Genomic DNA, 16,047 nt, shown 5'->3' with positions numbered 1-16,047 from the left:
CGTAATCAGAGTTCCTGGGACCCACGGACCTTATAACACTGATGAGAACTGTTTAATTAAGGATGCATACAAAATAATCAAGATCAAAAAACACTTTCTTTTTCCTGGGTAATTTTTTTTTTTTTGAAACACATCTGGGCAATAGTCTCGCTTGGAAAATGGAAACGATTCTTCAGCCTACAGCCGTCACGGGTTTCCAGGACGGGGCTGCTGCTCTTGGCCTGGCTCCGGAAAGGGCATGATGAACCCAATCTGAAATCGATAGCAGGGAACAGTTACTGCATCTCAATATTATTTGCCGAGATGGGCCGCTGGGAGAGGAGTCGGGGAAGAGAGAGTTGCGTCGATAGTGTTAACGAAGCGCTCCCCGGCCGGGCACAAAAGGAGGCCAAACAACCATCAGCCGACCAGTCCCCGCGGTAAGTAGTAAAAATGATAAAATCAATATTATTAAATAAAAAGTTAGCACTGCTATTGAACTCTCCCGTGATCTTGGCAGCACCTGACAGAAAATGAAGGAGGCTATTTTCCAATCTCTTCAGGGGCAAATGTTTAGGGTCATCGACGTGGGCACACTGTCAGGGCAGAGAGGTGGTTTCCACGTGGGAACCGAGTCCCGGGAGAAGCCGAGCAACAGCACCAGGTAACTGTCCCCTCCCTAGAGCACCGCCATCCCTCCCACCCAGGTGAGCATGTGTTCTGAGCGCCACTAAAGGCTACCTCATTTAGAGCTGGACTTCGTTCCTCTGTCCTTCAGGGGGACAGAGGCCAGGCTGGCTCAGGGCTTTCCAGGAAAAGCAAAAGGTCCTACTTGCTGTCCTTTCAAATCTCGAGACTTGGAAATGCCCCAGAAAATATAGATTGAAGGGGGAAAGAAAAGGAAAAAAAAAAAAAAAAAAAAGACCAGGAAGAAGACAAGGGCACCCCAATAGCAGGGGACAGACCTGTCCGCATCAGCCCGGAGGACTGTGGGGAATCTTCTCAAGGGCAGGATGCGAGCACACTGCTGGCATGGGATGGCTAATCAGGCAAGCTAAAGGTGGCAGGTATTGAAAAAGATAAATTTAGGATCAAGAGAGTCCAGCCAAAAATTCCTGTGAAAGCAGCAAGCTCCATTGTTATCTGGAAGAGGGAGGGGGTGGAAAAAAAGAAAAGAAAAAGAAGAGAATGTGTCGAACCAAGTGACGGCCCGTCAGCAAGACCGTGTCTGCGGCTCTGACCTGCATTTCAACACGCGGCTGGTTAGACTCTGGCGCCCCTGAAGTTGGCTCCCTTGTTTGCATTGCGTGGAAACTACTAGAGAAAGTAAACACGAGCCTTTGGAGAATTATTTAGCATACAAATAAACCAGCGAAGGAGGCTAAGGAGGCCTCTGTGAACTAACTGGAGGGAAATATTCATCTGTAAATAACCCTCCAATCTGGCGCTTTCCCGCACAAATACTACACGGGCCATTAGACACAACTAGCTTCCAGGGATACTTAGGCTCGCTGGAGAGCGATTTTTATGTCCACCGGCATCTGTGGGTAGTGATATGGACTGACTGTTAATATAACCAACATAAAATTTATGTGTGCGCTCGCTGGAATAGCAACACGCTCGCAGACAGCTGGTGGCTGATGCGGAGCACATGCGGGCTTTATAGGCGCTGCGTATTGCTAACCTTTGCAATAAAGATTTAGCAGGTTTATTAGTTTAGGAAATCGCTATAATTAAGGATAATTCATAATGGCCGCTCAGCCGCTCTCCGGCAATAGCTAGCTTAATTTAGACCCCATTTCTCCGCGCCATAAATAAGTGAGCTGCTATCTTCTGCACAGATGTGGCATTCAACCTGTTCACGTCGGCTGGTTTTTGCTTGTGTTTTCATCAAAAGCCTTCGTAGATGAGACTATAAAAAGCACACACGGTTTGAAAAAAGTGAGCAAGAAAGGCCCAGGCGAAGAGGTATTCTTCCTTTCTTTCATTTTTTTTTTTTTAACTACTCAAAGAAAAGAGTAACCTCTTCCTCCAGAAGTAAAACAATTAAAAATAAATAATCCTCTTAAATGTACTAAAGGAACTTCCATTTACAGATGTGACAGAGCTGTACCTTTAATGAAGGCCAAAGAAACAGGAGCGTGACCGCTCTACTGTATTTCCATTTAGCTGTGCATGTCATTAAAGTCTGACCTTAGCAAACGCAGCAGGCTCTGTGGGTCGGGCCCCCCCTCCCACCCCGAGAGGCAGGTCCCGCTCTGGGGGTGGGAGGCCTCTGCGTTCGGTCTCCGCCTCCAGTGTCTGCTCTGAGGGCTGGTGGCGGCTGCTCTCTGTCCCCACTGACAGGGACAGTCTTCCTGCTGGCCCCCAGCAAGAGCTGACGCCCTTCCTGCATATTTCCCCCAACTCCCCATCTTTGGGTTTCAGCCCGTGCGCTCTGCAAAGACCCAGGGCACGGGGCAGCGGAAAGGGAACTCAGGTGGCGGTGCAGGTCCACATCGTCAGCATCTGCAATGCCAGCGGGTCGGTGCGCATGGCCCCGGCGTGTGGCACTCTGGTATGCTAAGCCCTCCCGGGCCTGGTCTGAACAGCCTCCCAAGGGGACCCGCCCTTCCTGAGATCCCCCCGGAGAACTGCGGCTTGATTGACATGGGAATCTGGAATCATATTAAGGGTGAAGCTCTACAGAGACTTAAGAGTAGCTTTGTTCTTGAGATTTCCTTGATTGTGGAGTTAATCCTGGTGTAATGGAAGGGTGTTGGTCTAAGGGTCGGAAGGCCCGGGAGACTTTCCCAGCTGTGTCACCTGTCATCTGCCGTGTCCCCAAGAGAGCCAGTCAGCCTCCCTGAGTTTTAGCCTCTCCATTTGCAAAGTGGGACATCGTCGCCTGTACCCCCTGCCGCACAGACTACTGTGAGGGCTCAGGGGACGATGAACATCTCCTGGGGCAGCAAAAATGCTGCTGGGAATTCCAAACCAGCCTCTCAGTAGTGGGGCCTCTTCATCCCCAAGTGCCCCCCCTGTAAAGCAGGACCCGTGGCGCCAGCCTTATTCACGTCATCATGTCAAGAGGATCGAGTACAAAGCGGCCAGTCACCTCCGAGAGCGATTCCATGTCAGTGAGCAAACCCGGTCTCCTTCTGGTAGTTTCCAAAGGTGCCTGTGGCCATGGGTTCCAAATACACCCACGTCCGTCACAATCACTCAGACCAGGGGACTCGGGGGAGGTTGAGGTGATGCCAGGTGCTGGCGGGCACGGTGCACCACAGGCTGGGCACAGCGACATTTTAAAAATTGGGCCTTGTTACCAAAATAATTTTTCCATTCCTGGGAAAGTAATGAATGTGGCTCAGTTTTCTCTGGGAACAGTTTGACCTGGTGAACAAAGGGACAGGCAGGGACAGGCAGGGACAGGCAGGGACAGCCAGGGACAAGGTTAAGTTAAATGCTCCAGAAGAAATTCCGCTCCCAAACCAGTCTCATTGACAAGGGGGGTTTGGAGCCCAAACTGGGGAAACTGGCATCATGTGATGCTTTTTTATTGACAAATTCTGGGATTCAGTGTCCTCACTGTGAACTTGGCACACACACGGGAGAACAGGGGCAACAGAAAGAGTGACGGTGACCGCAGGTGCAAGCACCATTCAGCCACCACTGGCTCCAGTGCCCGCAGCCCCCAGAGCCCACGGACAGTGGCCACTGTGACCACCTGAGGCGAACAGGTGGGCAGGAGCCAGGAGCTTCCGTGCACACAAAGTGAGGGGCCTACAGCCGGGGACAGAGGCTGCGGGGCAGCGGGACCTTGGCTGCCGAGTTAACAAGATGAGTCACCAAGCGTCTGTGACCTGTCCTACTCACCTGGGGCCCCGTGACGGCGCGAGGCTCCCCCTCTCTGCTCTCCGTGGACCAGCCTATTTAATCAGGTGTGCTCCAGGACACTGATATCCCATTACAAAAGTGACCTTGGCAAAATAAAAACCTAATGCTCTGGGTTATAAAACGGCTCCGGGTCACAGAACTGAGGGTCGTAAGCGCAGTCAGGGAACGAGCAGGCTGGCGCTTGCCTACCCCCCACCCCCCAGCCTTCAGACTGAACGTATTAGCCCCAAATGAAGAACATATTTATCAGGAAAATCTTTTCTTCTCTTAAAATAGAGTTTCCTTTAGGAGTCAAAGTTCACAAGGACATTCACCATGCTGGTGCACAAATTGACATCTTTAATAAGGTTTCTGGAAGTTCAGAATTTAAATCATGGGGAGAAAGCGAGGGTCAAAACATGTCAAACTGAGCACTTAGCATCCCCACCCCCAACACAAAAAACAATGTTTTCATTATAGCCAACTTGCTTTAAAATGTTCTTAGCCTCCAAAAATTATAAACTAAACAAAAGAATCTTAAAACCAGTAAACGGGTCCCAGGGTTTTCTAAAGAACTGTCTGGTGGCAAGGGCTCACGTCGTCAGGAGCACAGCACTCAGATGGAAGTCATAGGGAAGCTGGAGTGACCACGGTAGCAGCAGCATCCGCAGCAGGAGTGACGTGAGCTACAGGTAGCTGGTTTGGAGGAAATAGAGTTCCGGAAACACAGGCATCCTGCACGAAGCTCCGGGAACTAAAAGTAGCCGGGTGAGTATAGTTGAGATGGCCGAAGGACATTTCCACTTGTGATAACGGCAGCAGAAATGAAAGCCAAGAAAACTAGGGCAAGAGGACTCACATGGGGGGAAGGAAAGGCTTATCAGTATAATTCCTCGATTTAAAAAAATGACATGAAAAAGTCAGAACAAGGATATGACGGACGAGTCTCTGTGCCCCGCACGTGACATCTGACAAACACAAGCAATCCTGGTCACTGTTCTAGAAAACACACGAATAGTGGTTTGCCCTCCCTCCCGCCTCCTGCTGACCCAAGTACAGTCACGTTGACCCTGAGGGTCAAAATATTCTTTCAAGGTGAATGACAGAGCTCCAAATGGCCGTGCAAAATCTCGGGGCCTCTGTCCCTACCGCTGACAGTGACTTAAGGAGGTTTGTCTCTTGTCCTTTATGCTTATTTTTCACCTCAAACTAAGTCACGATTTTCCAGGAAGATTGTAGGGTACAGCCAGGCATTGGTGACCTCGGGAATAATTAAAAGAGAGGCGTTATATTCTGCATGATAACCTCAGTGGATTTCAAAAGTGGGGAACACAGTTCTGTTTGGATCTCAACCCAAGTGGGATCAGGGAGATCCAGCCCAGAGTCTGTTTCATCCGACGAAGCCCTTGGAATTTCTTCCATCGAAGAGAAGCAGATTCCCGACCATAAATTACATGCCTTTTCAGCATAAAAGGTAAATACGAGGGCCACTGCTTCCGCCTGCCCTTTGCCCGGTGCCCCCGACAGCAGCACCTTGGCAGTAATATTTTGTGAACTATCAAAACTTGGAGTTATTTGATTTGCAGATGGGGACCCCTATTGGCCTGAAAAGAATCCCAGGGAAAATGGAAACTCAGCGTTCTTAACCAAATACGCCCGAACTTCCCACTGAAAGGACCCGACACCCGCGGCTCCATTTCACAAAGAAAACCGCGGAGCGCTGAGGTCATCCCCTCCGCCTGCGCCAACATGCCCGCCTCTCGGAAAAGCCTAACTGTCCCCAAACGCACCTCCTAAGTCAGCCGCCTGCACGCCCCGGGGGCGCCCACGTGCCGGCCCTCGCCCGCAGCTGCCCGTGTCACCGGGTTGCAGTCCATCTCTCTGCTGACAGATCTCCGTGTTGGGCAGGATTTCCAATCCTTCATGACTATCTATTTGTCACTGCAGGTGAGTGGTGGCACTCAGCCTGATCCCCAGCCACTTTCACAGTTACTTATCTGTCTTTATGGATTCATCCTGTGTGTCAAGCCGGCGCATAACAGCATTACTGTCAGGGTGACAAAACTGTCCCCAGAGTGCCACAAATGATTCTCTCTCCTTATGGCTGCTAGCGGGGGAAGCGCAGCAACGCCGCCGCCCAGGCCCGGCCTCACCCAGCCCGCGCCCGGCTCTGCACCTCCTCCTGCAGGGAGAGGGGGCCCGCGATGGGCTCAGGCAACAGCAGCTCATGCGGCCTCTTAAAATCATAAAGAAGAAAGGCAACGGGGCCAGCGTTCATCTCAGTGCTCCCTGCACGGCGCCCCAGTTCTAGTCCCCTGCTTATAGCTGAGGCACCCAAGTGTTTAGCACGGACCCCTGAGCAGGCCAGAGAGTGGGCCCCCCTTTCCCTTCACCTGCCAAGGCCTGTCCCTGTCCTTCCCTCCCGAGCGCACAGACATGCGCAGTTTAGGGACCAAAGGCCGTTCACGGCCCGGTCTGTAAACCTGAATCCCCAGGCCAAACCGAGATTTGAATGTCCTCCTTTTTAGAGTAGAAACTTAACTGGCACTCATCAGAGACAAGAACGTCCAGGGTTCCTTGGGTCTGCCAAATGATCTGTGATCGTTTTCGAGAGTTGACTGCTTCAAGAATAACATCTCATTTCTTTTCTGTTTGTAAATGGAGCCCCGGTTCCCTTTTCCTCCACAGGCTTCCTTCGGAATGTCATTTTGACAGCAGCGTGGTGCCTGTGGCCTCTTCCGTGGCAGGAAGGTTTCTGCTTCTCCTTCCTTTTAATCCCGCAGCAATGGGCCAGAATCGACGCAGCAAGGGAAACACCCTGTTTTTGTGCCACCGGGACCTTGCTGGCAGATCCCACGGGAAGACGCGCTCATCCTAAACCAGGTCCGCCAGCCATCCTTTCGCTGGCCTGCCCAGAGCCATCTCCTGGTGCCACTCAGCTGTCTCCCAGACCCCTCCAAAGTCAAGGTCAGCGGGGCGCAGCTCTGCTCAGCGGGGCCGCCGCATTTTATTGGGGGGCTTCAATCCGTGTTAGAGAAAGAGTCGACAAGACACTCCTCACCAGGTGGGGTCAGGGATGAAGTCTAGTTGGAGGGCTTTGTTTTCCCTTTGAAAGGTCACCTGAAACACAGGTGCACGCGTGTGGGGGCGCACACGTGCCAACACACACGCACGTCCCCGCGTGCCTCCCACTCCGCTTTGTTCTTATCCTGATGAGCACTCCCTGAGTTTTTTGGGTTTTATTTTTTTTCGTTTTTTTTTTTTTTTAAATAGGTTCAATCTGATTTCTGACACTGGAAAAACAAACCTAAAAGCAATTTAGAAAACACCTGCCCGTGAAGTCAGATGGCAAAATATCTAAAGCGTCTCTGGAAATCTGTGACCTCAGAGGCTGACACAGTTTGATGGGAAATTTAATGTAATAGGCCGCGAAAGCCAAGAGGCCTGTTGTCAGCAATGAAGTCTGAAAGTTAGCAGAATTAATAACACTGTACAATGGAAGAGCCCTCGAGGGACAAGGCTGCAGAAGCAGGGCAGTGGGGAAAAATGACTTCTGAAGTCATTTCACTATGACATCCTGTCATCACTGCTAAACGGAAATAAAAAATCATCCGAATCACCGCATGTTTCTTTGTGTGTCCTTCCCTTATCTAATATAAAGTAATAATGCCCCACCCCGGCTGGGAAGGGACCCTCCAGGGATTCCGGGAGCTCCATTTTGAATCTCTAAATGCAATAAGAATAAATGCAAGTGGGAGTCTGTTCAGCAGGGAAGGAGGCCGGGGCCGTCGCCCATCGAAAGCCAATCAATCTCAATGCTTCGACGAGAGATGAGCACCGTTATCTCTCGATCGCAGAGCCAGGGCGAAATCTTCTCTGAGCCGGAGTATTTTTATCCATGATTTATGTCCAGGAAGGAGAGTTATTTAGCGGAATGGCAGATAATGATGAATAGAAAGTAAATAGGAAGAGCAGCGAGGGAGTGGTGCTCTGCGGCCGGGATGCAGCACACAAAATGCCTCCATAAAAGTACATGCCACAGATAATTGCCATTACACTCCAACTAGCACCCCGCTCTGGCTGGGACTGAAATACAAACGAGCCCATCTGATTCGGTAAGTGATTGCTTTCCGTTGTTCCCGGAGCACATGCCCCAGGAGTCTGCTAATTTTTCTTGACGGCACGCTTTGTGTCTACAGAGCGGTAGGCGCGAGACTGGGCTCGCCGCTGCATTGATTGGGTTCAAATCCCAGCACAGCTTCCTGGTTGTGAGACCTCCCGAGCCTTCCTAGACCTCAGCTTCCCCACCTGGGCAATGGGGATCATGGCGTGGACCTCTTAGGGTTGCTGCACGATTAAACAAGGGATGCCGTAGAAAGAGCTGCCGTGATTCTCAGCTCAGACTTAATGCTACCAAATATTAGTTCTTACTATTCGTTCGGGACCAGCCATGCAGAGGACTGCTTCCAACACTTTTAATTTGATCCAGCCAGGTTTGAAATTGAATCCAGAGTCAGGTTTGAAAAGAGGAGAGGTCTCAGTGGAAGATTTGCAGTCTGTCGATTGGGTGGAGGCCAACCTTGACCAAGCCCACGTTCTGACCATCCCGTACCACTGTCCTGCATTCTCAAGGCCTAGGAAATGGTCACATTACCGAGTTGGAAGAGGGGTAAGGAACAAAAGAAATCATTCGTGGAGCTATGATGGAAAGACAGTCTATTTTAAAAATAAACAGAACTGAATTTGGGGGCCCTTTGAATAAAAGATATGTTGACTGCATGCAGAATGTCAAAATGGAATGGAATGTAATTTTTTTTCTAAACACTGTTTTCTGCACTGAAGCACTTACACAAGGAAAAAAAAACAAACCAATTATAGTTTTAAATGTCCAAAACTCCATGTCCACCAAAAGCCCGATGCTCATTAGTACTAGTAATTAACTTTACAACTGTCAACGCAAACACCACGCGGGCTGACAGATAGAGAGGAGCTCAGAGGGTGCTAATAAATCCGGAAATAACAACTTGACACGCAGATGCACAAAAGGATGCGGGTGATAAAGAAATGTTGACATCAGATCTAATTATCTCGGAAACGGCCCGCTACAGCACCAGCCACGGTAACGCGGCGGTATTGCTGGGGACGGGTCCCCGCCGCCGCAGACCACGCTTTTACAGCCCTGTCAGAGCTGGCAAGGACAATATCAAACGGGAAATTATGAGTGCCGTGACCCCTCCGAGTCAAAAATCCGGTGATGAATATGGGCTCAGCAAGGCATGGCAGATTACCCCCTCACGAGTTCTAAAGCTGGGATGATGTATGACATTTTTATCAGCCACTTGCTCAGGAATGTCACCAAGAGGGAAAATAAAGGCCCCGCGAAGAGATGACTAGGTGAATTATGCAACGGTAATTGCCGATCGTAACCTGATATGAGTTGAAATTGCCCTGTTTTCATATTGAGATAGCATAAAATTGTCGGGAAATGCAATGGTCCCTTAATGTGGGCTAGATGAGTCTAATATTCTGATCATTTTTCACTCGGCTGCAAGGTAAATCCCGCTTCCGCAACGCAGCCTCTGTGGCCCAGGGCAATCGAGGGGCCCAATTTTACACTTGAATTGAGCAAATCTGTGTAAACCACGATTTTTCATATTTTCTGCATGCATAAGAAGATGAAACATCTTTATCATCCGTATTGTCTGGCTGAGCTTATACAAAATATTAGTTTATCTCTCCTGCTTCGGTTCATTCCATGAGCAAGACACATAGATCTGCAGGACAGGCAATATCCCATAGATAAAACAAGTCCATCTTTTATGCGGTCCCATTTCACAAGCTCTCCTATTTAAAACAACCACCACCGCACCAAACAGAGACCCAGTGGCGGCGTACAAAGGAAGAATTATTTTTTAAGGGACTCGAAAAGGAAATGAAGGTCCTGAACACAACAAAGACCTGTTCCAGCGTTCCCCTGCTCACGCGCAGGAAGTGGGGAAAAGCCACGTAATGTTTAGTGCCTGTCCTAGCCTGTCTGCCTTTCCCACTTAAATCAGCCATACCTGCAAGAGGGTGGTATCAGCCTTTCATTGCTTCCCTGCGGAAATCGGGAAAAGAACACATTGGCTTTCTTCCTCCCTGGTGTTACCTCTAAACCTGGACGGTATTACTGGGGCCCTTTGGTGCCAGGCTGGGGACCCAGGCCCACAGAGCTGCTTCTTTACCGCAAGGTGAAATTTCCCATCTACATACAGCTCTGTCTCTCACCCTCAGGCCCGGGCCGGCCACTCCAGGCCGTCCACTCGCGGGGCAAGCTCAGTGTGGCCCAGACAAGGAGGTCCTAGAAATGGGTCTGCTAATGAATCAGCCGTTAGAAGGGCCATTATAGCCGGGTCCCTCTGGAGATGGGTTCCTTCTGCTGAGATTTATTACTGACCATCAAGAGAGGAGGGCTTTATTGGCTGATGTCTTGATCACCTCAGCGTTCCCAAGAAGTACTCGGTTCACAGGCCCAACGCAGGAGCCATCTTCCCGCTGTGGTGAGCCTCAAGCCGCAGTGAAACGTCATGTATACATCCAGCAGACGTCCAAAGCATTATAATACGTCCCGTGGACGTCCCGTGGACGTCCCATGCGTTTTTGTTCTAAATCCTCAGGCTATTTGTTTCTAATCAAAACAGCCCTAGAGAATAGGGTGTTAGTGATAGAGAGACCGGGGGTAGATCAAGAAAACTGGCGGATATGGAAGAGACCCTGAAACTCACTCAGCATCAGCATGCAGCATGCAGACGCAGGGCCAGGGTCCTGGGTGAGCTTCTCTCCTCGGCGGCGGCTCACCAGTTCCAGAGCGAGTCAGTGCTGCACGGAGCGGTGCTGGGCAGAGCTCGCGAAGTGCACAGTTAGAAAGCGTGTTCGCTGAGATGCACGCATGCGGTGGGATAGCAGGAGGCTGCAGGAGGGGCCCCTCTATCTCACTCCCCGCCCCTGCGCTCCGGCCCAGGTCTTTGTACACCCACTGCACGTCCGTGGTCAGCGCTTCCATGCTCTCTGTTTACACCCACTTCCCTCTCCGAGACCGGGAGTTCCCAAAGGCAGGGACCTGGCCGGAATTCCCTTGGTGAACCCCGCAGCCAGCACTCATTATTTATTCTGTGTAAACAATCCCCCCTCCCCCCAAATTAGGGACTTAAAACCACAAACACGATTCTCAGAGTTTCTGTGGGTCGGGGACTCAGGAGTCGGGTGCTCTGGTCAGGGTCTCTCACAGGAATGCATCGACGTATCAGCACGCGCAGCTGTCACCTGGGGCTCACTCTGGGCCGGACGACACACTTTTCAGCTCCCTGGCCTGGCTGGCTGTGGGCCGGAGGCCTCCGCTCCTCGCCGTGCCGCCTTCGGCAAAGTACGGCTCACAGCGTGGCGGCCGGCTCCCCAGGCGTGAGTGACCCAGACAAAAACAGACAGGAAGTGTCCACGATGCCTTTTATGACCCAGTTTCCCCCCGCTCCGTCTATTGTCCGACGCAAGCCACCACGTCCAGCCCACACTGAAAGGGAGGGGCTTTACCTGAGGCTGTGAATATCAGGAGATGGGGACCAGTGGGGACCCTCTTAGAAGCTGGTGACCACCGCTAGTTTCTGAGATAACTAAATTCAACCGACATTCACAGAGTTCCCTTGTACTGGGTGCTGGGGACAAGGCACAGAGTTTACTAAGACCCAGCGGGGAGGTAGGGACAACAGGAACATGAGAGTCACCCGGGGAAAGTGGCGAGGCTGGGGGCAGGAAGGTAGGGGCGCAGAGCATCCTTAGCCTCAGATATTCAAACCGGAACCACAGGCCAGGAGACAGACTGTGTTACGATCCATGCCATTGCTGTGCCCCAGCTGCCATTTTTGCCCCCCACACCCCAATAATTATACATGGACAGGTACCAGGCAAGAGGCAGAGGTGACTATTAGCTTCCTCTCTTCAGTGAGGAACTGCAGGCCAGGAGGGCCCAGACCTTCTCGACAGCCACCTCTATTCTTCAGAGGGAAAGTAAGTCACAGGTAGGGACAGGGAATCTGCTTTCGGGAGCCCCCACAATACCCTTCTCATCGCTAGGCAGCGGGGGATTGAATCACGCCCACAGGCGAGCTGAACCAAAGGTCGCCAGAACAGACGCTCCTGGGGGTTTTAGTATTTTATTTTATTTATTTTTTGGTTTTCAGCATGAAGAGTAGACCAGCATAAGGAACTCTTGCCAGCTTTTACTGGGCAAGAACAATACTTCAATAAAAACCCTAGTAATTTTAGACACGTTTACACAGCTTATAGGTCGGAACTGTTAGTAAATATCAGGCTAAAGAAAGATTTTCTGTTTCATTCCTCCGTGAAGTAGGTACTCGTCGTCGTCGTCGTCGGCAGCCGTCCGTCTCGAGAGACGATGGTGTAGCTTCTTAAGAGTCTATCTGCACCGCCGAGAATGGCTGTGCAGTCCGACTCGGGAGTGACACAGTATCTGTCTCCTCCCGTGTTGAATCGACATCTTGCGATGACACTGGAGTGTCCTCTCCAGTGAAGCTGAAGCTACAGAGCCTGGGCAGGGTGATATGGAGGGCCAGCTGTTGCCCATGCAGCAGACAGACCCCCCCTCTCTTCGCAGCTGAAGGGTCCAAGGGAAAGACGGAGTCAATACAGCTTGGCTTCAGGTGCGCCGCAGGAGTTGCCGGTGTTGACTACAACGTCAAACCGCCTTAGGGACTCCGGCTCCGGATTTTCTGTCGGGGTTTACTCCCTTAGCCTTTCCCCTGAAGAGGTATGCCGCAAGGCAGCGGAGGTTTTTTGGAGTCAGAGTTTTCCTTCTCTGATGTGCCCTGACTGGAAGATCGAACCAGCTATTAAATTTTACTATAGCTGTGGCAACAGACACTTACATTAAATCATTCGACCAGCTGGGTAATTTAATTTATTTACTACTTATATTTTCTTAATTTTTATGTTTAAAGTAATGGAAAGACAGGCGTAGAAGTTTTTCTCTTTCTGTTTTCCTTGTTTTTTGTAATCCAAGAATCGACTTCTTTCTTCCTAGGGAATCTTTATTGAATTGCAACACACTCAATATTATTAAGAATTCTGATCAGAGGTAAACATGCAAACCACTCAGCCGAGGGGATTAAGACTCTTTGTTAGTGTTTACGTTATCTGTTTTTAATTCCTATATATCCTTTCTTTATCTCAGTGTTTCAACATTAATTGCAAAACAGCCCTCACGACCAGTAATGAGTCCCTGGACCTTTGCAGACCCCCAGACATAGCTCGCTGCAGAGATAAGGCAGCCCCCTAACAAGGCTCAGTGTCTGGATCAAGGTCTTTTACTGCTTTTTCGCTTTCTGGTGCTGATCTGGCCTTCCAGAGGCTGAAGCAGCTCACTAAATCATGGGGTTCAGCGTGACATCTCCTTTCGGCTAAGAGTCTCTGAACTCAGCTGACTCTTCATGAAATGGAGACGATGCTCTTGGCTTCTTCAGAGAAGTCCTTACTTCCAACGGAGCCAGACTGAATGCCGTATACGCGCCCACCCACTCCGCGTGGTCCCCCCGAGCGGGGTGGGATAGCAACCGGGCCCTGTCCCCAGTTCATCCTGGCTCACAGGTAGGAAGGGACCGCAGCTAAAGGTAGCTCGTTCTAGAGCTTTCCAGAACGAAGCTGGACACTCCATCTCTTCCTCCCATGAATTTCCACCTGCATTTTGGGGAAATAATGCTCCCCGGGTTCTGCTAGCACTGGAATCATCGTAAACCATCAAAGGAAGAGAATGAGCTGTCATGTCAGTGGGGTTGGTTCAGCTACCACTCCCTCCGATTTTATGTGGCAAGAGAGGGACTATGTTCCCTCTTTCCTTGCCTTTCGCCCTAATTTTCCACTCAGCCGTGTCTGTGATTACAAATACCTTTTACTCTTTCTTTATTACCGACTCACCTCCACGTTGAAATGGTGCCTATTTCATCTTCCTGTCTTGTCTTTCCCGGTATGCCTCTTGCAGAGACTTAATTCAGGGACCGTTGCTAAGCAACCGTACATCATAGCAGTCGGTCACCAATGACTAATTGTCCTCAGCACTTTAGCACGGCTGCTCCGCTCCTGTCCCGGACGCACGCTGGAAGGGTGGGTGGGGATGTCTGCACGCACGCACGGAGGAGGACGTGGCTGCCGGCACTTCACGCGCGCCCCCTTCCTCCCTGCTGGCGTCCCCCCCCCATTCCCAGTTCCTACTTGAATTGAGGGTCTATTAGTAATCAAATTTCAGCCTCAATTTTATGGTGAGTGTAATGGAGTTAATTTCTCTAATGCCAGCAGTTCAGGGGGGGGGTCTCCCGTGGCCGCGCAGACCTGGGATTCACAGCAGCTGTCAGGGTACCGCTAAGGAATTCCTTATTAGCTAAGACGCAACCAGGCAGAAAACTCATTACACAGTGCTAAATATACTTAATCACATCTATTAGGGAAAAATGAACTTGATAATTACAACAAATAACTAAACTGCAGAAAGTGTTCAAGGAAGAAAACACACACACCCCGCGCGCGCGCGCGCACACACACACACACACACACACACACACACACACAGGCCAGGACCTCAGTGTACAGGGTGTGTGAGCTGTACAGGTCAGGGAGGAACCAACAGCATGAGGCTTTGTCCTGAAGGAGAAACCAGTCTCCAGGCAGGTGGAACTGACTCAAGTTGCCTTGAAAATGACACATTAACACTTCAAACGTGCCCGTGTTTATTTGGTATACGTAAAATTTTAATGAGAGAGACATCCTCAGAGGGCAAGTGTTTCAGTGGGGCGGGGAGGGCTGTCGGGGGCCCACGGTAAACACTTGGTTTGACAGACAGAACAGCCCTGTGCACACAGACCTGCCTGAGGCCTGACAAATACCGAGTCAGATCTCTCTTTTAGCCTCTCACCAAACAGAAGTCCCCCAGTGGAGGGAATCTCCATCGTCCCCAGCTGAGGAATACATATGACGAGCTTCGGAGTGGATGCCACCTCTCAATGTTTTGAGCACATGACCTTGTTCAGGAAGAGGCCGGGGACGGCTCAGGGCAGTTAAGTCTCTGGAAGCAAGGCCACAGCACCAAGCTAACTCTGAGCTGAGACACCTGGGAGATGATCTTCGGAAGCCTGGCGGGGGGAGGGGAACATCAGCCATGACAGAGACATCGGGTCACTGGGGGACAGCAATGGGGGGGGGGGGGCAAGAGGGGTCTGAGACAGGAGAGCCCCGAGAATGTGTGACTGGCAGGGGCCACAGCCGGCTGAGGCCTGGAGGGGTCCCTGGCTCTTATGATTCATCTTATAAAGAGAATGGAAACGGAAACCATGAATGTGACTTCCCTAAAATCCTTGAGTTTTCCAATCAAAGAAGTCTACTTCCTTGTCTTACTGTTTTGGTGGAACGGCTTTCGGCATCGGGGAGGGACATTCTTGTTCCTGTCACCAGCTCTGTCTGAAAACCTCTGTCCCAGGCTTCCAGTGTAGTCACCGCTACCCCGGACATCATCCCCCACTCTTCACCGCTGCTACGACCCAGGCAAGTGAGCACCAGTCCTGAGAACGCGGAGACCCCAGGGGATGGGAACACGGCAGGACAGAACCCCCCAATAACTGCTGGCAGCCATCCTGTGACCAAGAGAGGACAGTATGACTGAAAGTGGGACCAACACTAAGCAAGTACCAGCAGCGTACAAAGCAAAAGGACAGAAGTGACAGCCACCTCACTGGAACCCAAGATCATGCCTAAAGCCAGATACGTGACCTTCTGAGACACCTGAACCAGCCAAGCATCTTCCCCACTGCCCTGCCCCCACCCACACCCCAGCCAAACTCTCCCCCCAATCCCATTTTCAACTAAAAAAATCCCAACGGGTGGAGCATGCAATGCTTCACGGGGACTCCGCCTGTCCTCCAAGAGGAAGAGACGGAAAGAACCGTGCAATGTAAGAAGAAAAACCTCCGCCAGGTGACCACTGACTCTGCGTCTAGCACCTGTGTGCGGCGGTCCAGACGCCCCAGGAGTGGGCATCTCAAACCTGGGCCACAGCAGGACGGTCGCCGGCATTCCCCTTAGCACTGGGTGCAGAGCGCAGAGGACCCGGGGGGCCGGCCCAAACCAGCCAGCAGCTGCACTGTGTTTCATCCCGTATCATTTTTACTGCAAAGA

The 16,047-nt window shown here is 51.0% G+C and overlaps 1 protein-coding gene across 1 annotated transcript in view; it reads right to left on the bottom strand.

Moving 5' to 3' along the window:
- The window catches only part of FTO (FTO alpha-ketoglutarate dependent dioxygenase), a 254,429-nt gene that overhangs the window by 35,526 nt on the left and 202,856 nt on the right, over positions 1 to 16,047 (bottom strand). The window lies entirely within an intron of this gene.

Source organism: Furipterus horrens, unplaced genomic scaffold (genome assembly GCF_987537825.1).
Source record: "Furipterus horrens unplaced genomic scaffold, mFurHor1.1.pri manual_scaffold_13, whole genome shotgun sequence".
Lineage (NCBI taxonomy): Eukaryota > Metazoa > Chordata > Mammalia > Chiroptera > Furipteridae > Furipterus > Furipterus horrens.
Note: the sequence above shows the minus strand (reverse complement) of the source record. Positions and strands in the feature narration are given on the sequence as shown.